The following is a 24,677-nucleotide window of genomic DNA, read 5'->3' as shown; positions in this document are numbered from 1 at the left end:
TACCACCGTGTTGCGAACCTGCTACTTATCTAATAAGGAGTGGACCGTTTGTTATCCCGGGGGTGTCTGGAAGATTGATGAGGTAGCATTATTGTTTTACCTGATCTATCGAACATTATTTTTCCTATCTCTGAGTTCTGGCAACTTTTTTTGCACTTCTTATTTCGGTAGGTTTTTGCCGCGTGGATTAAAATGTCATACATAAGATTTGTTTGTTTGTTTGTTTGTTTGTTTATTTCACCACTGACGAAAAAATGAACATTTTGTAAAAATATACAATTCAGTGCAAATAAATAAAATGTATAAATATTTGTTACAATAATGTGATGATCATAATCAGCTGGGACATAATACTTGTACATATGTTCAAATGTCTATGCCTCGGGGACTGAGTGCAATTCTGGAGATAAAATAAATGCACATGATCTGAGGAAAGAAGTGGGTCCCGCGGTCTATACTGAGAACGAAATGTCTAAGGTTTTGTTAAAGCCGCATTCGATGGATATTCATGGGTTCATGAAACATGAAAACGTGTCGAAAAATTTCCTCTATTCGTGCTTTGCGTGGATATTTTGCAGAGTTGTCTTTGACGCTGTATAACAGCGTTCACAAAAAACGCTAGGGGGCTGGAGGAATTCATGGAGGACTCGAAAAATTTTGGGGTAGTGGAGAGGGACTTGAAAGTTTTGCACTCCTATAGGGGGCCTGAAAATTTTCCGGTCCCCTTTCACCTTTACATTTTCCAATTCAAGGTTTGTCAGGTAATTTAATGAAAATTGAATAACATTTTAATGTCATCCAATTATTCCAATATTAGTAATAATTAAACAAAATCTAGAACCATTTTGTCACATTTCATGAATTTTATCTCGTAAAAAATTTAAATATGTATGATTTTTCGTAAAAAGCCCAAAACAATGGGCCTAGTAATTGTGCAGAAGCTGCAACTGTTGACACATTTCTCTGCAATATATCAAAAACAGTTTCTTGCTGTCTCCTTACAGGCGGCTGAAACACAATATTCAGTTTGTCGACAAAGCTTTATATAAAATTGGATGATAAATTAATTAGAGTCCAGACTGATAGTCAGTTGTCAGTGATACAAATGCATGGTACACAAAGAAAGGCTGTGTTAGCAAGCTGAATATATGAAAGTCCAACATGCTGCAGGGAGTAGAACCAGAACTGATAAATCCAAAATGTCCACTGATGCGTTTAAAAATTAATCAATTTAAGAATTTGCCTTATAGGAATATGGCTCTACAAACTACTATTAATGGGTGTTGTCGAACTTGTGTGTGCAGAACTGCCTAATACATGTTTATTTTTTCTTTGCGAGCATCCCTAATAAGTATGCAGCCATTTGTCGGGAGGGGAACTTGAAATATTTTGATCATATAGATGGGGGAAATTGAATTTTTTTAGGGTACTGAGAGGATCTGCAAAAAATAAGATTTCAGTCGCCATTCCTCCAGCCCCCCTCCCCACCGTTATTGTGAACTCAGCCTTGACCTTTTCTATTCAAATGAGATAAACATCATGTTTATGCTCGCGGTCTTGGTTAAAGTTATTAAATTTCATTCAGTCGCTAAATTGTTAAAGTCCATTCAGTTCAAATTACATATATTTGTCATTGTCCATTGCTTTAAACTATACATTTGAGCAAGCTTATGACAAACAATCACTGTTTCTTTGCCATATGCTGACTGAGTATTCCCCATTTTTCGTACCAATGCAAGCTGCCTAAATTATAGAATTCTCTTTATTATTCAACATGTGAAGGACCACATAAAGTTGTCAACAATCACAAGTGTGACATGTTTATATTATCTTATGTTTACATCCCAAATGACTTTGCGATGTCAAACTCCAGGGGGAAGAAACAAGCTGACAAACAGAACAAAAAGTTATAAAAGCAAAAAGTTACTAAATTTACTGACTACGATTACACCCTTCGGATTCAACTATAGAAAGAACACATTGTACTCTGAATATAATCCCCCATTTGGTCAAAAAACATAGTATATCTGATGCAGCCTAATATTTGCGCCCTTAGGCGCCCTGAATATTAAAAATTTGTTCCAGAAAGTAACTTTTGATAGATTCTTTTCTCTCGCCTAAGTGCGTCATCTTTTTTTTTGTCAAGCCCTCTCTGGCTGATTTTTTTTATCGATATTAGCCGGAATTTTTTTCGAAAATTTCCAGACCCCCCAGGATATTAAATGGTCCACCCCTAAAGAAAATAAAAGCGACGCACACCCACGCACTTGCATACATTGGCTGAAACCACCAGAATGACATTTCTCATCCCTGTAGTTCCTGAGATACACTGAAGTAGGAAAAGGGGTCATCCAAAGTAATGAGGAAAATTTCAAAGATGTAACACTGTTAGAAGTCTAATCCCACCAAATGTGAACGCATTAACATTTGTCATTACTGATTTATAGGCATAATTGTGAAATCGAGGTAAAAGGTCATCCTGATCACATTACATTTTGTAAAAAAAATTGCTCCCATACTTATCCCTATGTACCAAACTTCAGACTTCTAGCTCTATTGGCTGGCCCGGAATTAAATATGAGCATGATTAATGAGGCTAAGGATATGGCACCATAGGGTCCGAAATCCTACAAAAATTTAAGAGTATGGCACTTGTGGGCACTGATTTATAGGCCTATTTGCTCATTAAAGGTCAAAGGTCATCTTGTTCACGTGACATTTTATGACAAAAAACTTAACTCCCATACTTATTTCCATGTACCAAAAATCAGACTACAAGCTCTATTGGCTGCATCAGAATTAGATATGTACATAATTAATGAGTTACAGGATCTGGCACCATAACGTCCCAATCCTACCAAATATCAAGGTTTAGCACTTGTGGTTATAGATTTATAGGCATAAATGTTAAATCTAGGTCAAAGGTCATCCTGGTCAGTGAAATTTTGTCGAAAAAAATTCCCTCCAGTACTTATCAATGTATACGAAAAATCAGACCTCTAGCTCTATTTGCTAGCCCAGGATTAGATATGTGCATAATTAATGATGTACAGGAAATTGCCGGTCACGTGACATTTTATAAAAAAATTTCCTCAAAAACTTAACACTGTATATCAAAAATCAGGTACAGTATGATGTGATGGTCAAACGTCATCAGTAACAACGAAATTCAGTTGTGCAATTTGGTCTCATACTGGACATTGTTCGATTGACACCAGTCCTCTCAGACCCTTATATAGGCCAGAATGAGATATAGCCATAGCTTTACTGCAGAAGTATTGTTACGAGAATTTTGATTGCTTAATTTTATTCAAATGAGATGAATTTTAAAGTTTCAATGGAAGATGGGTGATGTGACACGTCGGCATGATAAGGAATGAAAAAAAACGGGCTTTGATTTTTACCCATGTGCCAACGTGCAAGTCATTTGATGCGGTAGTCTTCGGCTTGGAGCCGTGACAGAGTAAAGTAGGTCAAAGGTCATTCGAGGTCATTTTTGGTCCTAAATTGACTTATACGAACTAGGAACCAAATCTGTAGCCCCTATAGTTTCTGAGCTACATTTATTTTGCATAATTTATTGGTTATGGAAAAAACCGACAAAGCAATGACCCTGAAATTTGGTACATGGCATCTTAGTACTGTGCCCTACAAAGTTGCCAACTTTTATGCAAGTTTTATGCAAATTAGGCATGGTGCAAAATTTGAACCAAGATGGCTGACAGTTCACATGACCAACCGAAATTTAAAGGGTAAGGTGTACTAGAACTTTGCAAGTTTGAAAAGGCTGCGCAATGGTTTTGGAGATCCAGCTTGGCAAAAAAAAATGACGGAAGAAGAAGAGGAAGAGGAAGAAGAAGAATAAGAGGGAGAAACTTGAACCCCAGAAAATACAAAAGAGACCCAAGCCTTGGAGGCCTGGGCACCTAATGACAGTATGAGTCACCTATAATAAAAAATATTGCAGCGTTTCTAATCAAGAAAACGGTTTAAAAGAAGTTACTCATTTTCTTAGGTGGGTTTGTAAGTACATCTATGTGTGTGTACACGGCACAGTGACTTTATGCAAGACGGAAAAGGGAGTCCCGACAGGACACTGCACCGGCAACAGTTATACGTATTGAACTATAACTGATTAGGGTCGTCACCAGTATGTTGAAAGTGAAGACCTCCGTGTTTTTTGGCGGGACATTGGTACATTTTCTTCTGACCCTTCTCAGCTAATTAATCATGGCCCCTGGCAACCTATCGGTATATAATATATCGGATGACAAATTGTAGAAATCCAGCCACCCATAACCATTGGTCTATTTGTCGGCATTCTAGGTCGGGCAGGTACTGTCCACGGTGTGTAGCTTTATTCCATTTAGGGGTGGACCATTTGATTCCGGGGGGGGCAGGAGTATTTTCGAAAATTGTTGCTGGCCTTTTATGGGAAAACATATATCTCTACCTAGCGGACATGAAAAATAAAAACTGTTTCAAGGTTGTACAAAAAATTTGTTGTCATGTACCCGGAGACAGTAGACTGTGCTGTGTCTACAGTAGGCTCTGGAGCTGCCGCCTACGATGGTTAGTTATGGCCAAGCTTTCTGATGTGAACATCTGTAGAACCAGCAAAGTAAATTTTACAAGAGCTACATAAACTATTTCTAAAAAGATTTTATGACTATCAATTTAAAATAAGACAAAAAGTTATGTGAAATTACAGATAGGAAGACGTAACATTTTCCATGATTTGTATGTCTTTGATAATCAACAGGTGTCAGGATCTGTTTTATGGAGGCCCGCGTGATGCATCCAAACATTAAACACCAGTCCTGGGCATTTCCAAATTTAGTACCGCCATGCCTTACATGTATGCCACGATGGATTGATGGAAATACTCTACTAGGGAAGGAGTAGCTAGCTTGCAGCATTGCAAGGTTGTGTAACATTGAAATAAAGTCAGTGATGTGCATGTGCAAAGACATACATATTTTAACCTAATTAAGTAATTAAATATGAAAGGCAAGAAACTGTGACGTTTGCTGATTTTTTTCAGTTTGTTTTGTTCAGTGTCACTATAGTTTGTTGCTTTACTCTCCATGTTGACATACTGAGAATTACAGCCATTACATGTGTATATTGCATGGTTATCGTGCGCAATTAAATTTTGTACATTTGTACACTTCACATGTATACCTGTTTTGTTCACAAGCTGAATACTTGGCATTTCAATACACTCTCTAGATTAGAACAAGAAAAAGTAGTCGATATACTGAACATTTTAATTCTGAAAAAAAATCGACTATTGTTACAGCTACTGTCATTTCTAAGGACATTGTATCACACAAAGACTGTGTTTGCATGCTTCTATTTCTGTTAAAAATGTTGCTTTGAATTTTGCTTTGAATCTAGCTACTGGACAAAAACTATTTGCTTCAAGGTAACCTTTTGGAGAAAAAAATTGCTGCAAGGGTGGGTAAAAAAAAATTGTTGCCATACACATTTCCTCCAGTCCCCCGAAATCTAATGGTCCACCCTTACTGCAGTCAGTCTACTGGCCCAGTGTCTACATTACAGGCTGGACGCTCATTGCTCACGTGCTATGAAGCTGTTCCTGCTGTATCTATACCCATGCCCAAACTTTCCAACATTAATTATGTTGACAATGTGACGAATAAAATTGATTTCGAAAAGTATAAGGAGAGTTTACGTTGCATGTGTGTATCAATTAGCGTGATATGCAGTTTGTTACAGGCCTACATTAAAAAGATCTATATCCATGTCAACAATAGAGACAATGAGATGAGTCTAAAAATCCTCAGGTACTCATTGTAACACACTTTGTCCAAACTCGTTGTAATTCGCTAATTTGGTACGCATAATTTTGACGCTGATACATGCAAAGAGCAAGGTATCGTCAACAGTTTCCAAAACTGTTAACCAATTACAGTGGCGAAAGACGCAGATTTAACATTTAAATAGAGCTGGATATTGATAAGGTTGTACTTGTAGTATATATAACCTCCTTGGTTCCTAAATGTACACCAATTGTTTCAAATACTTCTTCACTAGCGGCAGGTTCTCGAAGACAAAAATAAAGAACACTACACATATTCTTGTCACACTGTAATTTCCAATGTGTTCGAAGATTTCATTAATAGGTAATCAGCTGAAGACAAGCCTGTAGGTAATTAAATAGGAAACTAGTTGTTAGTCTCAACGGACACTGTCCGGGGGGACTTATAGGTTTGGTCATGTCCGTGCGTGCGTGCGTGCGTCTGTCTGTCCGTCTGTCCGTCCATCCGTACGTTTCACGCAAATATCTCAGAGATGCCTGCAGCGATTTCATTCAAACTTAGTACAAAAATTACTCTTCATGTCATATATATGCACGTCAATTTGTTTTGCGATCAGATCCAATATGGCCGTGTGACGGCCGTTTTATTGAAAAAGCGGGGACTATGTCATTGACAATGATATAGAAACAGACTAGCAACGGGTAGTGTTCAAGGCGTGAAGCGGTTACGTAACCCATCCATGTTGCCTCGCCTCAGGTTGCTCTCGCCTCTCTTTTCCGAAGAGTGCCGACCATGCATCCTTTGGCAATTTTCGGATTTTCGCCAATTGTTAAGCGAAAGTATGTTCGGCAAAGTTCGTGTTGTTGTTGTCGTTTGATGCTGAGCGGAATAGGTGTGCTGACGAAAACGGGAGTATTTGAGCTTAAGGAAAGTGAGTTTTACCGTTTTAAAAATTCCTCTCATATTTCTATAAATATATAATGAGTGTGTTTGAACCAAATTTGAAAGTCTTTTATCGATACTGTCTGGTTTTACTCAATGGTTTACGGTCATTCATACCGTCTTTCACACGTTTGTCAAGGAAGGACATGTTTATGAAACTGCTGGCGTGTTATGTTTTGATTGGCGTGAAGCAGTGTGTCTGCCCTGAGAGCTCACAAAGTAACTATGGTTGTTAGTAGTACGCGACTGGCAGCACGATGCCAATTCGTCGTATTTTTCGCATAATCTCGTGCAATTATCAACCACAAACAAAGTCTCCAAAAAGTTTAACACCTTTGAAGCTCATGTTAATATGAAAAGGCCATAGTCTACCGAGACGACCATTGAACAAAAGGCATGCCGCGTAGCTAGTCTGTTTCTTCTATTTGTCTGTGATTTCATGAAACTTTGTAAAGATGTTCATCACACAGAGCTCTGATAGCACACAATGAGATATGTCAGTATTGCATCAATTTTTGCTAATTTGCACATTTTATGAATTTTTGTAATTAGGCTAATATGTCTAGAAATAAGGCAGCAAATTTCATGAAACTTGGTACAGATCTTTAGCGCATAATTCACATAAGTTAAGGAAAAAACTTAGCAGTGTCATGCGAATTAAGTGCGAATTTGCATATTTAATGAACTTTCCTAATTAGTGGGCTATCTCCAGAACCAATGCATGAAATTTGATGAAACATGGCACAGATGTTGATTACACAGTACTGTAATACTGTACGAAGACATTAAGCTGTATCATGTCAATTAATTGCTAACTTGCATATTTGTAAAACATCATGCATGAGCTTATGACTATGAGGAGTTTCTCAAGAAACACAAGTTCAGATTGTAGTCGCGCATGTGGGACAAACCATTAGAAATGAAGCTGTAATGACGATAAATTCGGAATGGAACTGTTACATGCATTGATAGTCGGCAAAGAGGAAAAGATGAGTGTGCGTTCAGTAAAACCATTTTCTTATCAAGGGTAACAAACATAAACATGCATAACCTTGCAATGTTGGTATGCTAAATATCTAGGTAAGGTTTTGAGAGTTTCTATTTTGGAAAAGAATTGTCAGACTTTGAAACATTTTCTTCTCCATAGAAACTGTATTCCCGCTTACATTGCCATACCATTCCTATCCCAGCAGAGATTTTTCCCTCTCTGAGGTACTTATCACTGCTGAGTGTGACACCAGTGCGAAAGTTGGAATTCAGCAAATGGTCGCGTTTCGGTCCCAGTTTTTAGTGAGACCGAGGTGGGAGGACGACCTTCAATACAAACAGTTTTAGAAAGGTACTCTGATAAACAACCTGAATGGCACCATGGTACTTGAAGTGTGAAGTCGCTGTGTACAATAGGGTCTGGTACGCCTGTCACCTCAACACGACAGTAAAAGTGGGCAAGGGTCCAAGAGTTAATCTATCAGGTGACATGTCACGTGTCGCTATCAAGGGACAGCAGCATAAAAGTCAGGTTTCTACAGTTTAGCGTTCATGAGTTTCCCGATGTATTACTTTCCTTCCAAGGTAGAACGCGTCACGGGGATAGATATTCAGATTCTCAAACTCTTGCAATAGATTTGGTCTATCACTTGTCAGGGCTCATTTTGAAGACTATGATGGCGACCATTTCGAATTTCCAGAGTCGTAAGATGTTGCATAAGTTGCTTCTCCAGTACCAAACTTTGCAAAATGACCCCTGACTGTTAGTCTTGATTTCAAAAGGAAATAAGATAAAGTGTTCTTTAATACAGAAAGTTTGAACAAAAGTTTATGTCTGTCAATATGGAGGCGCGACATAAAACTATTTCCATTTCATGGGAGAGGGACGGGCATCGATGGACGCCAGCCATGCATGTCATGGCCATTACGAGCAAATTGTGATGAAATCGAACAAAATAAATGGGTCCCAAACTTGTTAAAGGACATATTCCGCTAACAAGAACACGTATTGCCCTGTGTGACATCAATACTACGTGTTATCACCGTATAAGTTTACATTTTCCGTTCCTGGCTGCGCAAAATGAACAGCTCGTAAGTTTGAAAAGTCATCCTAGGTACCATCGAAACGACAAGGAACTGTTAGCTCAAATCACAGTCAACTGTGGTCTATTCCGCTCTGCGTCTATGCGCCCCATAGACGTGTATATGGCTCTTCTCAGGCATATGTACACGTCTACCGGGCGCATAGACGCAGAACGGAATAGACCACAGGTGACTGTGCTCAAATGTGTTCGTTCTAGCCGCCATGAGTATATGTCGACATTTTGATCCAAAAACATGCGGTGTCTAGACCGACACAATGAAATGCACGGCTCGCCCAAATGTTACCCCGCATATTCATTTTTTGTCCCTATACGTCAGCCGTAAGCCTGTAATTTCCCTATACGTCAGCCGTAAGACAGCCCGTAAGCATAGTAGATCAACTGTGACACGTTTGTTTTCGAGCTTTTTAACTCATATGCGAGACAAAGTTAACTTTGGAATTTCCTCCCACTTCCGAGGACTGTAAAATATTTACTTCAACGCTTTTAAGTCATCATATCCACCTTCCGTTGCAATGCGTGGAGTTGCAAAACATTGCTTAGTGACTGATTTATTTCCATTGGGAAAGGTTCGAGAAATATATTTGGTTCAGAGTTCAGAGTTCAGTTTAGTGCGTTTCAAGGCCTCCGGCCTAAATGCAAGTGGGAGATAGGTATTTTAGAGATATAAATCATAGGAACAAAGTAATATATGCGTAAACATACAAAATATCCATCGAAGCCATATAGTATACCTATCAAGTAGTTGTGATATGGCTGTGTTTCTATGCTTGATAGCTTTATATACAAAAATACAGAGACTTACGGAGATCCTCAGTTTTCGAAGTGCTCATGGGGGATTGCACCTGGAGCCTTCAAAGGGTGTGCATCGTGTTGACTGAGCTCCGCAACTCGTGAGAAGTACAGGCCTCTCCCTGGTACTTTCTGAACAAATTTGCCTCAAGTTTGTGTCTAAAAGTAATGACTTAAAAGGGAATAACTCTAACTGCCTGGTGTTGCCGTATTGGTGGATTTTCAACCAGTCACAAATTATTGTTTGAAACTGGCCGTAGTAAAGGCTTAGAGCGATCAGAAGGATTATGTGAAATATGTGACACATCTTCTATTGAAGGTGAATTTCCTTTTTACTGTTCAAATGTAATTTTTACCACGATCTACGGATTCAGTTTCTGCCGAATTGGGCGATTAGAAACCCAGGTCAACGAATTTTAACCGAACTTTTCATGAGTAATGACACTAAAATTATATGTAATCTAGCAAAATTTACTTATTAAGCTTTTGAATTAAGGAAAGAAGCCTTGATATATTGAATATATGTATTTCCTCTTCAAATCCGATGGTGCAATCTGTTTATGTAATTCTTTTATTTGTTTAAGCTGTATTGATGTGATGGGCTGGAGGCCTGAACACAATAAAGTTGTTGTTGTTGTTGTTGTTGTTGAAGCGCTCATGAGTTTCACAAATTTATAAAAGTTTAGCTCCATGAAAAAATTCTTTGGTAAATATTTCTTTCTCAAATTTGAATATTCTTGACACTATGAAAGAAAATGGTATTCGTTTTCTACAACTGACTTTGAGCACAATTCACAAAGTCTGGCTGATACATCAAGATTTTGTCTTCTACCTTCCTCTATTGCTAGAGGAGAACAGAACATCGTAAACAAGATAAATAGTTGAATCATGTTGTGGCAAGATGGTAAAGTTAAGTACTTCTCAGGTTCGAGCATACTTTTGCAGTGCAAATATGTTCGGACTTTTGGTTTCCGGGGGAGTTCACTCTTCCATTGTTGTTTAAAAATGTCTGAGATTCTTGAGTCAAAAAGTAATAGAATCTGTTGTTTACTACCTACTTCCTGTGCAAGCCAGGCATATCCAAAACCGTATGAGAACAGTATGTACTTTGTAGAGGTTGCCCTTGTGTGTCTGCCCATGGTGTCTAGATTATATAAAATTGTATATTCATGTCTTGGCAGTATTTCCTGAGGCATCTCAAGACGTTGTAACCAGAAGCGAATATACATCGTCAAAAATGAATGGGAAGTCGTCCACAGTCGTCTAGTACCGCTTCATACAGTAGCTTAAAGCTACTGTATGAAGACATCATTCACTCTCGATTTGCAATAACAGGCATTTCAGAGGTTTGGGACACAGATAATCTAAGTCTATATAGTATACAAGGCTACACACTAGAAGTCAGTTCACGAGAATCAGGTAGGGGTGGTGGGGTTGGGGCATACATTCACTCATCATTAGTTTATAAATTGATTAAAAAGAATGTGATACATTCAGAGTCTCTTTGGTTGGAGGTATCAGTCAATAATACTAAAATAATAATAGGAATCATCTATAGAAAGCCAAATACCGATATCTCTGAGTTTCAGATTAGTCTGCTTGATGTGCTAAATACGTTCAAACTTGATAAAACTAAATGTATTTAATGGGAGATTTTAATATAGATGCCAGAACACATACAACTAATGTTAATTCCTATTTTACATCTCTTGAATGCCTTGGTTTTCACCAGTTGATTTCTACACCTACCAGAGTGACCAGCTCATCTGAAACATTAATTGACCATATCTACACTAATATTATACAGTATCCAATTCATGCCGGTACTTTAATTACAGATATTTCTGACCATTTTCCAGTTTTTATTGTCATAGAAAATATGACAACAAATCTCTCAAAACAGTATAAAGTCTCATATAGAAATTACAAATTCTACAATTCTACTCGCTTCTGTGAAGACCTAACTCATGCTCCGTGGGATCGAGTTTATAACTGTAAGGATGCAAATGAAGCATATAATAATTTTCAGAGTGTTTTCGATGAGTTGTGCAATAGACATGCTCCCATTAATGTACAAATTCGCAGTACAAAGAAAACCGGAAACCATGGGTCACTAAGGCAATTAAAAAATCAATTAATACAAAACACAAATTGTATAGTAGAGTGCTCAAATCAAACTTTGATGTCATTGTTGTTGATAGATATAAGAAATTTAGAAATGTGTTGTCTACTGTTCTCAGGAAAGCTAAACAAATGTATTACAACAGTATTTTTATGGAAAACAAGGGTAATACCAATGTAATTTGGAAAACTATCAAGCAAGTCCTCGGAAGTCATGAGGAAAAGGCTAAAAATACCTTGCCAGACAGCCTACGAGTACTGACAAATGGAGTGCATAATACATTGTCAGCAAAACCTGACATAGTAAATGCATTCAATAATTATTTCGTCAACATTGGACCTGACCTTGCCAACAACATCAATTCTCCTCATAAAAACTTTAATAGTTACCTCACTGAACCCACAACACATTCCTTTTTTATGTCCTCCACTACACAATCTGAAGTTCATAACATCATTTGCACCCTGAATCCAAAAAAGGCATGTGGCCATGACAAAATGCCAGCCAGACTTATAATTGATGGGGCAGCTATAATATCAAAACCCTTGGCATATATATTCAATCTTTCATTTCAGACTGGAATTTTCCCCCAATCTCTAAAAATAGCCAAAGTCACACCAATCTTTAAAAAAGGCACAAAAGATGATCCAGGAAATTATAGACCTATATCAGTATTGCCCCTGTTAAGTAAGATTCTAGAAAAAATTGTCAATGCACGCTTAATTCAGTACATAGAAAAAAACAATATTTATATGAGCATCAATATGGATTTCGTCATAAATACAGCACAAAACTTTCAATTGTAAATCTAATCAATTATCTTATCAAACAACTTGATAATGGCAAAGTAACACTTGGTATTTTCCTTGACTTCTCTAAAGCTTTTGATACAATCAATCATGAAATTCTTCTTTCTAAGCTTTCTCACTATGGTATTCGAGGTCTTCCTTTACTTTGGTTCAGAAATTACTTACACAATAGATCCCAACTAGTCTCTGTCAATAATAATGCCTCATCATACCTTAATGTTACATGTGGAGTACCACAAGGATCTGTCCTTGGACCTACCCTCTTTACTATTTATCAGTGACATTGCCCGTTCCTCCACATACTTCAATTTTAGATTGTTTGCTGACGATACCAATCTATTTCATACGTTCCCTGCTAACCAAGTCAATATAAATTTAAATACTGTCGACATTCACTTCAATACTGTAGTGGACTGGTGCAGGGCTAACAAACTTACTGTAAACTACCTCAAAACAAATTACATTGTCTTCAGAAATCATAACAAACATATTTTCTTGAATGGTACTCTACACATCAATAATACAGTTATCAATGAGGTTGAAGTGACATCATTTGTAGGTATTCACATGGACAGACATCTTAAATGGTCAAAGCACATTAAAATGATTAATTCTATTATCAGAAAAAAGGTTGGCATCCTTTTCAAATTGAGACAGTTTTTACCACGCAATATCCTTATTCTTCTATACAAAACTTTCATCCTACCACACATCACTTATGGTCTTGAAGTTTGGGGTTCAACATATCCTCACATCTCAATAGTATCTTTCTTTCGCAAAAAATGGCAGTCAGAGCTATAACTTTCAGTGACTTCACAGCAAACTCAGCTACTCTTTTCAAACAACTTAATATTCTCAATATATACAAATTACATAAATTACATATCAGTACATTCATGTATGATCTTATAAATAATAACTTGCCACACAGTCTTACAACATACTGTCAGTTGCCTTCTCATTGCTACAGTACACGTCATAAAATTAATGGTAACCTTTATGTCCCAAGTGTCAACACTTCCTTGGGTAAATTCTCGATATCATATACAGGCTGCATCTATTGGAATACATTACCTAAACAAATTAAAACAAAAACCACTAGAAGTTCGTTCAGACACTCCCTTTCAAGTCTCCTCATACACGGTTTGTGTTTTACATGACGAAGAGTTATATTCAACTTTACAAATATGTATATCATAGATATATAAATATATATTTCACTATACATTTTGTTGTTTTTTTGTTTTTTTTGTTTTGTTTTTTTATTTTATTTTACATATTTTCTGTACTTACTCGTAATGTATTTATTTAGTTATATATTTATTTTATTTATGTAGTTGTTCTTATTCACTTAGTTAGTTACTTAGCACTTTCAAGTCTACTTTTACACGATTGGTTTTTTTTTTTGTTTGTTTGTTTTTTTTTTAAGTGATGAAGAGTTATATTCAACTTTACATATATGTATATCATATTTAAATATATATATATTTTATATACGTTTTTTTTTTCTCTTATCGTTTTCTTTTTTACGTATTTCTACTTACTCGTAATGTATCTATTTAGTTATATATTTATTTATGTAGTTGTTCTTTTATTCACTTAGTTACTTTGTTACAATTAGGTTACTTTGCAATCCCACTACTTTCATGTACACTACCCTCGATATACTTCAGTTTTCTTTTTTCTTCTTCGTTTTCTTGCTTTAACATCAAATGGCTTTGGGAACGGACTAGACTAGCATTTGCTATTTTCCGTTTCCATTTACCCTTTATCACAGCACAACTCAGATGTACATTCATTATTGAATTGTAATATTATTATGATTAAGGGTAATAAAGATTATTATTATTATTATTATTATTTGTTGTATGGTTAGGTACACCTATAGAAATTTCCTACACAAAGATCTCTGGACTCTCTCTATTACATCATAATTAAAACCCCAAACTTCCGGACCGTAACATAGCATTGGTAGAATCATAACATCAGAGACTATAAAATGAGAGTGAAAATAAAAATTTTCAAGCTTCCGTCTGGCAATTGATAACAAAGTCAACGACTTGACATGATGTAAATTCTGCATCGCTTTCGACCAGTATTTCGTGAAGAAAAATTATTATGACGTATGAAACAACATATAGAGGAGTATTACCAAATACCAGTTTTTTCCATATCGTGTTCTACAATCATGACTTTAGTTTTGCTCAAGTTAATCGCATACACCATTTTAAACAGAACTGGTTGAGAATATTAATCAAATGCTGTAAGTTTCTGACTGAGTCCGCAAAAAATAATTGCATGTATTTTCATCAAAATTATTTGGTGGTTAATGGAGGGTGCCATGATATGCCGACAGACATTGGTATAAAGCTCTCTCTGTCTCTCTGTCTCTGTCTCTGTCTCTGTCTCTCTCTGTCTCTCTCCCCCCCCCCCCGTGCATACACAGACACTATTTAAGTTTTTAATATACTAGTGTCACCTACTTCATTACAACTATCGTTACTATCTGCAGGTCTGGGAGAAATTAATTTCAATTTTCCCTCATGTAGGCAAAAAAAGTATAAATTAATATTTTTCAAAAGTTAGATGCTAGGCGATTGAACCCCGAGCAAGACTATGTCTCGGAGTAAGCTATTTTGATGTTAATAAATGCTGGCCGACTGGCGGGCTAACACCGACCGATTATGGCAACTACGTTAGGTATAAGGTAGTATGTGTCTCGAAACTAAAACACTTTGACCTTTCGCTTAAACTTGTCGTAAGGAAACTTTAACTTAGAAATCACGAACAAAAATAAAGGGTCACAGTGCGAAATGTACCGATATTTGAAATTCATAATGGCCGCTATCCCTGCATTAACTCGAAGAGAAAAAGCAATTTTTCGATTTTCACATAAGTAAGCCGGTGAAAACTTTGTTTAGTCCATGGCTTAAAAATGCACCTCAAATGGTAGGCCGTAGGCCAATAAGGGAGCGTTCAGTTTTTACGGCCTGGGGGGGCGACAAAATCTTGTCGCCGGTGTTCAAAAAAATATAGACCCCCCTGCATTTTTTGTGAAAAAAAGATGACCCCCTTTGTCAGACGAAAAAAATGATGACCCCCCCCCCCCTGAAAAATAACCAAAACCCATATGTCAAATTTACCCGCATGGTTTGGATTTGAACTCCGGTACGCGGCGCACTTTATTCGTGTAGCAGAGATGCCAGTGCACAAACTTCTCAGCCACATCCATTGAAACGTCTGTTAATTAGGACGACTGTAAGGCAATTTTAACTTCATTTCCATAGACAACTCATGTCCATGGACATTGTATAAAGTAAACTTTATTGGAGTGGTTCGCCAAAGGCAGCCCTCCGGTTAAGAGGGTCATGGGCCATTACGTAAAGTCAACTTTATTCTAGTGGGCCACCAAAGGTGGCCCGCCGGTAAAGAGGGTCGATCATGGCTATTGCATAAAGTAGACTTTACTGGACAGGGCCGCTGAAGGCGCGCGGCCATTACCATTATTCAGTGCGTGATCCCAGGGGTCCCTCAAAAATGTTTCTAATACAAGCCGCGGCTTCAATTGCGAATTTTACAGTAAGATTGCCGTGGGGTATTACATAAAGTCAATTTATTGTAGTGGGCCGCCTTAGGCGGCCCGCCGGTAAAGAGGGTCGGATCATGGCCATTGCATGAAGTAAACCTAATTGGAGTGGTCCGCCAAAGGTGTCTGCCCGTTAAGAGGGTCATGGGTAATACATAATGTATATTTATTGTAGTGGGCCGCCGAAGGCGGCCCGCCGGTAAAGAGGGTCGATCATGGCCATGGCATAAGTGAACTTTATTGTTCGTATTATGTTTTTGAAAATGTGGTGACCCCCCCTTTCTACCAGTGAAAAAGTGATGACCCCCCTTTGCGGATTCCAAAATTATGATGACCCCCTGGATTTTGCCGGTCCCCCCGGCCGTAAAACTGAACGGTCCCTAAGTATTGTAAAATTTTGAGAGTCCAACTATCTGTCTCCAAGGCGCATTCTATCTTTAAAAACGTTTTGGAAACCACAATTTTCAAACTATCGTTACTCAAACGCATGTTGTAAATTTCCTCCTCTATTTATGCTCATTATACCCGCATGTAACGAGGTCACGGTTACCATGGTTACACGAAAGATCGTACACGCCGAAGAGATTCACCAGTCCCTAAATACTGTACACGTTGCCGAGGTAATTTGTACAGACCTGACTTGTAATTAGGGTATGCCAAAGCAAAATCAACCCTACTCGAATAGTTCCGGAAGACCTGATGGCTTGTAGAACAATTTCAAGTACCATGTTATCATAATTTATGAACAAATCGCTACTCTCTAAAGTGACCGTAAACCCTGCAGTGCTCAATGCACAGACTAACTTTGGGGCATTGTCGCTCTAACATCAAAAGAAGAATGAAGTAGAAACAGAAATACCGCGAGTACCAAGTGTCGCCATCTTTGAACTCAGAAGATGAAGCGAAAAATCGAATGCATTAAGGCCTTCTATACAACAAGAAAGGTGGTTTTTTTGTCATTGGTTACATATAATATTTGTGTTTCTTCACAATCTGACATGGTATAAGAATGGAAAATTTGAGTTTCCCACCCTCTTTGGTTTTATCGTTTTGTCTTTATTAAGTCGTGATTATCGCCAAAGACTGCTCCAAAATAATCTGGATGGCGTCTATACCGAATCTGTATATTTCGGATGACAAGAATGACAAAAAACAAACAAACAAACATTGGGCCAAGCATTTGCTCTTATTGAAGCTCGAAGCAAATTTATAAAGAAAGCTGTGATCAAAAGCTTTGACTTCGGACTTCGGGTGGTAGAGGAGAACTTTGTTAAAGGCTATGAAACAACATGACTATATCCACAGGTGCATGCAGCGTTACTTGGATAGTCGATCGAAGGCCCGTGATCGAAGTGTGAGGCCGCTGGCCGAAGCTTCGTAGAAGAGAAGGTATGACATGACAAATAGGCGATAAGTCCAAAACCAACACAATAAAACATATGCTCTCAAAAAAGTAACACTGGATGATCGAAAATACCTTCAAAAGTCCAAATCGTTACTCTGGTAACTGCATTTGACTGATACATGCCAAATTCAAGTGAAAATTCACTGTCGGGCAAATCTCCGTATCCCCCGTTGCCAGTCCGTCATTGTACTGCATTGAAATGTGTAATTTCACTCCAATATATTCTCTATATTCTTGAATGATCCCCAATGGCGAACATTATCCTAAATAACTATGAGTTGCGCCGAGACGAAACTTGCCTTTAAGGTTCTTTCTACCTTGTTGTTTTGCATAGAGGGTCGACAAAAACAATGATAAACAAGCAATCTCTCTGTTATTCCGATTCCACTTCAAACGCAGTGAGTTGTAACATATTTAAGCCGAGTATATATTCTCACTGGCAGAAAACTGGCAAAAAGTAGCTTTCTGTTATTGAATATACGAATGACATTTGGTGTCGGGAGTCAAACTGAAGTAGAAGAGTCGTCAAACACCATCCGTTTCATCATATTATACACAGGGCAGTGGCCCAACTCTCCGTGTGTGTTTTATTTTTATTTTATTTCAAAATTGCAAGTGAAGGATGTAAAGATTGATTAAAAAACCAAGGGCAAACTATGACATGGTGTTTACTTCTAGGAAGTTTGAAGTGACGGTCAAGAAAAATGACGTACATTATAAAGAGTTTCTCAATTATTTGGCCAATTTGTTATCAAAGGTATCCATCCATGGCCCATGGATTTCAACGAGAAACGGTGGTTTCAGAGGTGTTTATCGATAGAAGTAAACCAGCCAAATGATGCATAACCTGTTGAGACGGGGCGGGGGGGGGGGTGCTATATGCCTCTTAAAAGTGAGGACCAGGTAGTACATGTACAACTATAAGGTACACGGAGCGATTATACCCATTTAGAGCTCCAAATGATTACTCGTTTATTTGCAGCTATTTTACTGCAAATATCGCCATTAACAATATATGATAGTCGTGGCATAATCACGATTTGTTGCCAGCTAAACGCTCAAAGGACGGTGCTCATGACGATAATATTGATGATGCAGGGCAGAGACGAGGATGTCATCAATAATGCATCTGTCTCCATTAATTGGCGTCATATTTTTTAGACAAAAGGCAATGATATTATATTTGCAGATTAGCGATCGCCTGTATAAGGGAGAACTATCTTTACTTCTGAAAAATGATTCCTTGATTGTCCCGACTGTCGCCAGTAATTCTTGTGACGTGCTGATACTGTTGCTTACTGGCTCTCATGAGCTAACATTGGCATTTGATTCAGCGAGAGATGAGGCAGTTTCACAATTAAACAACTGTTTACATTTTCGTGACTGCTTCTCCCGATTCCTGTCTTTCGCCCATTACTACTGAAAGAGTGATGTAATCGCGAGGACTTTTCTCATTTGACAAGTCAAACGAGAAATAGTTTATGAGACCCCCAACTCGTCGAAAATTCATAATGGCGCTTGAGTGACAACTGGCAACAGCAAGGTAGACCGCTCCGTGAAAATCAGCCTAAACAATTTGTCAAACAAAAATTATTAATTGGCATACCATAAACATAGACTGTTTCATAAACACCTAGGCCATACAGGTATCACAAAGCTTTTTAAAATTACGACGATTAGGGGTAAAAATCGCTTTCGGAACAAAGGGAATGGCTCCTAGGAAACAGTCGTTCCGTGATTCCAGCAATTGTCAATCATTCAGTGATGCGCAGAGGTGTAAACATTTGCTGTGCATACGAAAACAATTACGATGTAAACAAACCATGTGTACGCTTAGAGTTACATGTACATCGGCATACACACAGGGTGAAAACTTTGTGGTTGTGTCATAAACTATTTAACAAACAAGTCATCGTTGATGACACAGTCCCCACTTGTTAATGGGTGCTTGATTACAGGTCCTCAGAGAGGATAGAGTCCTCTTCATTAGGTCTGTGATAAAAATACTTTTGAATAAATTCGCTTGATACATGTCTGAGTTGTAGTTCAGGACATGAAAAAATCGTAATAAAATGGCCACATGGTGGGCCATATTGGATCGAATCACAAAACAAATCAATATGCATATGTATGACATAGGTCAATGTCCTTGTACCAACTTTGATTAAAATCGGTTGAAATATGCCTGAGTTATGGCTTTGTACATAAGAAAATCATGACAAAATGGCCGCACAGCAGCCATATTGGATCGTATCACAAAAACAATTAAAGGATATGTATGAAATTGGTCAATCTCCTTGTACCAACTTTGAATAAATTTGCTTGATACATGTCTGAGTTATGGTTCTGGACATGATAAAAAGTAATAAAATGGCCACACGGCGGCCATATTGGATCGTATCACAAAACAAATCAATGTGCATGTGTATGACATAGGTCGATGTCCTTGTACCAAGTTTGAATAAAATTGGTTGAGATATGCCTGAGTTATGGCTCTGAGCATGAAAAAATCGTAAAAAATGGCCGCACGGCGGCCATATTGGATCGTATCCCAAACAAATTGATGTGCATAGCTATGACATTGGTCAATGTCCTTGTACCAACTTTGAATAAAATCTGTAGAAACATGCCTGAATTATGGCTCTGTACATGAAAAATCGTAATAAAATGGCCGCCTGGCGGCCATATTGGATCGTATCACAAAATAAATTGACGTGCATATGTATGACATAGGTCAATGTCCTTGTACCAACTTTGAATAAAATCGGTTGAGATATGCCTGAGTTATGGCTCTGTACATAAAAAATCGTAACAAAATGGCCGCATGGCGGCCATATTGGATCATATCACAAAAAGAATTGACGTGCATATCTATGACATTGGTCAATGTCCTTGTACCAACTTTGAATAAAATCAGTTGAAACATGCCTGAATTATGGCTCTGTACATGAAAAAATCGTAATAAAATGGCCGCCTGGCAGCCATATTGGATCGTATCACAAAACAAATCGACGTGCATCTGTATGACATATGAAGTAATCCTTGTACCAAGTTTGAATGAAATCGCTTCAGGCATCTCTGAGATATCTGCGTGAACGGACGGACGCACAGACGCACGCACGCACGCACGGACGCACGGTCGCACACACGCACGGACATGACCAAACCTATAAGTCCCCCCGGACGGTGTCCGTGGGGACTAACAAGCGTCTATGATCCAATGACATCGCGAAAGTGAACCCTTTTCGGACGTGACTTAGCAAGAGATGAGTCAGTACCGGTACGATGTATTCTTGAGAAAAGTGCGTACACTGTATTTTTACAATACTGTAGGCAGAGTCCATAGTTTGCATTGACAATGACATCGGAAACAACTAAATTTTAACAACTAAATTAACTTTTCGACAGCGCTCTTGCACAACCAATCTTGCTGTTCTTGTGAAAAATGCTATTGATGCAATAGAAAGTAAACAACAACTTGTTATTATCTATACAGATTTCAGCAAGGCTTTTGACAGAGTTGATCACGTTTTCCTGCTCTACAAATTACAGTATTTTGGCATTCATCAGAATATTCTGAAATGGTTAAAAGTTATTTGAATAATAGGCAGCAATGTGTCCTAGTAAATGGAGCAGCGTCGACTTGGTGCCAGATAACATCCGGTGTGCCACAAGGTTCCATTGTTGAGCCTTTACTATTTTATTATACAGAAATGACTTGCCAATGACTGTATCTGTTCCGTCTTTGCTGTTTGCAGACGATGCCAAACTTTTCAGTCGTGTTAAAACTCTTGATGATAGCAAGCACTTACAAAAGTCTGTAGATAAACCTGTTCAGTGGTCAAAAATTTGGCGCATAGCTTTGAATGCCAGCAAATGTAAGGTACTTACCATCACCCTAAAAAAGAAACCTATTAAGTTAATTACCATGTGGATAATTGTTTGCTCGATCATGTTTCTCACGTTAAGGATTTTGGTATCATTTTTGATTCAAAACTCACTTTTGTTTATCACATTGACTCTATTGTAGGTAAAGCCAATCGCATAATTGGTCTCATTAAACGCAATTTTAATTTGATTACTCAAGTTGCTGTCCTTCGACGCCTGTTTATACTATGGTGCGTCCAATTTTAGAATATAATACAGTCATTTTCAATTCAATTTCAGGCAAACCGTATTGAGTCAATTCAGAAACGTTTTCTTAGATATTGACATCATAAACAGGGATGTCACAGTGACTTTCATCTTGGTGTAATTGTGACTATAACTTGCTCTGTAATCTTTTTAAAATTCAACCTTTGTTCTTACGTAGGAAACTATTTGATTGTATGTTCGTGCGTAAATGCCTTTGACTCTACAGATTGTACAGGTTTTTATGGTCTATGCGTACCTAGATACTCTGCTAGACATAGACCTCTATTACATATCCCTTATTGTAGAGTTGATGTTACAAAAATGGCCTGATTGGACGTACGTCACGACTTTTTAATGATCTGATTGATAAGGTTTGCGATGTCGATGTTTTTGAAGAATCTCATTCAACTTTTAAAAGACATGTTAATTTGTTTTTGTCATTGTTTGATTTTTAGAGTACTTTTTTGTTTGTTTAAATTTTAGTGTATTTTATCCTTTTTTTATTTTCTTGTCTGTAAGTGGCTGCTTAATGGCGCTGTTGATGAGCAAATAAAATAAAATTAAAAAAATAAAAAAATATCAAAGCATTGCGGTAGCCTCAATGACCAATTTAATTACAGCGAGCCACTTTTTTAAACAGACCCCCACCAAATCTACCACCGAAAGTACCGGTACGCTAGAGTCGCTATTGATATAAATGCTAGCTCTGAAAACATGGAAAACGGCCGTATGGTTTGTGCCCATGTACACGTGTTCTCACACATGGAAATGACATGTCGTATTCGGAGGGTTAGTAAGGTTTTGACATACCGGTTGCCAAAGTAACATTTGGACTTCTGTTATGAGAACAGTTGAAACATTGTATTTGTCAGTTCAAGGTGAGCAAGTGAGCGTCATCACCCGACCTTCTACAGGCTTTAGGCCTAAGAGGATACGTGTGTTCGAGATCGGCTCATTGAGTCGGCACTACATCGTAAAATTTCGACAAAGGTTGGACTTTAATTTCTTCGGTAACGAAGATATATATGAACCCAGTCCGTGATTGATTCCAGTCGGAGGTTAACTATAGTTTCACGCAAAAATTGCTCTGAAAATAAACATAACTCGTGATGAGTTGTCGACCACGATCGCTTACAAATATCGTGATACACGAGATTCATGGAAATCTCGACCCTTCCGTGATGTGGTGAACTTACCTAATTTTTTTATTTTAGCGTTTCGGGTTATTTTAATGTTTATGTTTGTTACTTTCTTGATGATTATTTCCACTATGTACGGCTCCAATGCCGTATTTACATATGGCGGTCAGTAGCCGAATCATTCTCGAACATTGACATGACCTCAGTAAATCAACTCAGCAAAAACTTCAGTAAATCAACTCAGCAAGCTCCTGTTTGATGAAATTGATATTTTTTCCTTCTTTCTTTTTTCTTTCGCGTATTGTGAAAGCTGTACCTATATTAGTAAGAGCGTGATTTGAGAGCAAACAGATTACGCAGATAATGCAAACGATAGCAAGGTCGACTCAAAACGCCCACCCAAACTTGGCACTAATCCTGATCCCGGTCCATTTCGCGCCGGGCTTTAAAGACCGTCATGGTTGGCCGATCGTCTGAAGTATTACATAATTTATACTTGGTGGTTTTATACTCATAGCAGGTCGCCTTGCAAAAGGCGTTGTTCCTTTTCGCGTAGTCTGTTTCCGCGTTGTGTGGAACTGTTTCCTTAAATGCCGCCATCACAGACGTCAAATTTATCTCCATCCAGAGAAATTTTGTTACGCAGACTATAGAAGTACCAGTCGTTCAAGGTATTGGATAGTTAAAAAATAAAAGTGCCTTACACTTCTGTTAAATTTGATTTACATTCTTTTTAAAGTGAGGTGACCGTGAAACATACAAATTTTAAATCAAGAGCGACAAACGCAGAACTGACTTGAGTAGCGTAGAAAGAACCTTTTGTTGAGATTTTGATCTGTGGGTGGCTTGTGTTCAGAAGCGGTAAAGAAGGGTGACATACCGCCTACCAAGTTTCCGACACTCGAAAACCAGTACTTTGGCGCGTTTTGCCATAGCGTTAGTTAGCACCAAAGTCTGAATTATAATCTCCACAAAAGAGGATGTTTTTATTTACCTTCAGTACTTACCGCAGCAGCTCTCAGGCGTGTAAAGTTCATCAAGAGAGTGGTCGACTCGCATTCCTGGTTGAGACCTGGTTGCAGCCGAACCAGTATGCACAGATACGCCTTGATCTAAACAAAAAAGTCCACAGCGTGAGTCACAAACAACCGGAGATATGCATGCATGAGCTATTTGATATGCAAAGTTGCTTTTACTCCTTGTGCTTCGGTAAGCCGTTATAGTGGCGCGGCAAAACCAAACTTTTCATAACAATTGTGCATTTTGTGATAAAAGCATGAAATTGGTATGAATGTAGATTATCATAATATAAATCAAGTTGGATACCGGACCTGTGCTTGCTTTTGCATGGCTAGTCAACCGGCGAGTATTTTATTCCTTTCCATGGTGTTTACAGAGGCTGAGAGAACAAGTTTTAACGACAATCCTAGACAATTGCCACTCATATTTTGGTTATCCACTTGAAACGTACACCCAAGACTTAAGGAAGGTAGTGTTGGCTGGCCAATTATCTGATCAAATGTGATGTATTCCTTATGCAAAAAGTGACACTCCAGTCAAGACTGAAACATAAACCTCAGAGATTTCACTTAGTTTAGTATTCACAACACATAAATTGTACATTCAGTGACGTACAATTACAGCAAAGTTATTCCCAAATTTTGAACGTTTTGAACATGTCAGCCCAGCTAAATTTGAGCTGCTTTATAAAGTATAGGGGCAATAATAAGATCGACTATGTATCGGATACATGCTTTTAAACTATAGAACATCCTTTTAAACTTGAGTTAATATTAAAGATCATGAGCGATAATTAGATCTGCTCAACATCGTATATATCCTGGAAATATTTTACTGAAGAATGCACAGCTA

At 37.9% G+C, this 24,677-nt stretch overlaps 1 protein-coding gene across 1 annotated transcript in view; it reads right to left on the bottom strand.

Annotated features, from left to right (window-relative positions):
- The window catches only part of LOC139144948 (uncharacterized), a 62,066-nt gene extending 38,157 nt beyond the window's left edge, over positions 1–23,909 (bottom strand). The window contains exon 1 of the mRNA XM_070715784.1: positions 23,813–23,909. The gene's annotated coding sequence lies outside the window, so the exon portion shown is untranslated. The remainder of the gene's footprint in view (positions 1–23,812) is intronic.
- Between the last annotated feature and the right edge of the window lie 768 nt (positions 23,910–24,677).

Source organism: Ptychodera flava, chromosome 12 (assembly GCF_041260155.1).
Source record: "Ptychodera flava strain L36383 chromosome 12, AS_Pfla_20210202, whole genome shotgun sequence".
In the NCBI taxonomy this organism is placed as follows: Eukaryota; Metazoa; Hemichordata; class Enteropneusta; family Ptychoderidae; genus Ptychodera; species Ptychodera flava.
Note: the sequence above shows the minus strand (reverse complement) of the source record. Positions and strands in the feature narration are given on the sequence as shown.